Here is a 1,294-nt window from a genome sequence, read left to right on the forward strand (position 1 = left end):
ATTTTCAATAATTTCAAGTCTTTTCATAACATGCTCCAATGTTAACATGGTTCCATTAACCAAAAGAGGTGGTGAGCCAAATAAATCTAACATAGCATTATAAGTATCAAAAGTATGGCTACCCAAGAAGTTCCCTCCGGTAATGGTATCGAGGATATATCTATACCAAGGATTAACACCTACATAAAATTTGCGGAGAAGAACTAAGGTAGATTGCTTCCTGGTAGATCTATTTTGAGCATTGCAAATTCTATACCAAGCATCTTTTAGATTTCCCCCCTCCCTTTGTTTAAAATTTAGAACTTCACTCTCGGGAGACAACGGAGAAGATATGAGACTAGTCATGACGACAAGCAAACGAAAAGGCAAGCGGAAAGGAGAGGGAGGATAGAGAGAGAGAGAGAGGGCGAATAAAACGGCAAGGGTGAAGTGGGGGAGAGGAAAACGAGAGGCAAATGGCAAATAATGTAATGCGAGAGATAGGGATTGTGATGGGTACTTGGTATGTTGACTTTTTGCATAGACTCCCCGGCAACGACGCCAGAAATCCTTCTTGTTACCTCTTGATCTTGCATTGGTTTTCCCCGAAGAGGAAGGGATGATGCAGCAAAGTAGCGTAAGTATTTCCCTGAGTTTTTGAGAACCAAGGTATCAATCCAGTAGGAGGCCACGCTCAAGTCCCTCGTACCTGCACAAAACGATAGCTACTCGCAACCAACGCGATTAGGGGTTGTCAATCCCTTCACGGTCACTTACGAGAGTGAGATCTGATAGATATAATATTTTTGGTATTTTTGGTATAGAGATGCAAAGTGAAAAGTAAAGGCAAGTAAAAAGCAAAGCAAGGTTAAAGTGATGGAGATTGATATGATGAGAATATACCTGAGGGCCATAGGTTTCACTAGTGGCTTCTCTCAAGAGCATAAGTATTATATGGTGGGTGAACAAATTACTGTTGAGCAATTGACAGAATTGAGCACAGTTATGAGAATATCTAGGCATGATCATGTATATAGGCATCACGTCCGTCAAAAGTAGACCGAAACGATTCTGCATCTACTACTATTACTCCACTCATCAACCGCTATAGAGCATGCATCTAGAGTATTAAGTTAAAAACAGAGTAACGCCTTAAGCAAGATGACATGATGTAGAGAGATAAATTCATGCAATATGAAATAAACCCCATCTTGTTATCCTCGATGGAAACGATGCAATACGTGTCTTGCTGCCCTTCTGTCACTGGGAAAGGTCACCGCAAGATCGAACCCAAAGCTAAGCACTTCTCCCATGG

This window comes from Triticum urartu, chromosome 1, assembly GCF_003073215.2.
Source record: "Triticum urartu cultivar G1812 chromosome 1, Tu2.1, whole genome shotgun sequence".
NCBI lineage: Eukaryota > Viridiplantae > Streptophyta > Magnoliopsida > Poales > Poaceae > Triticum > Triticum urartu.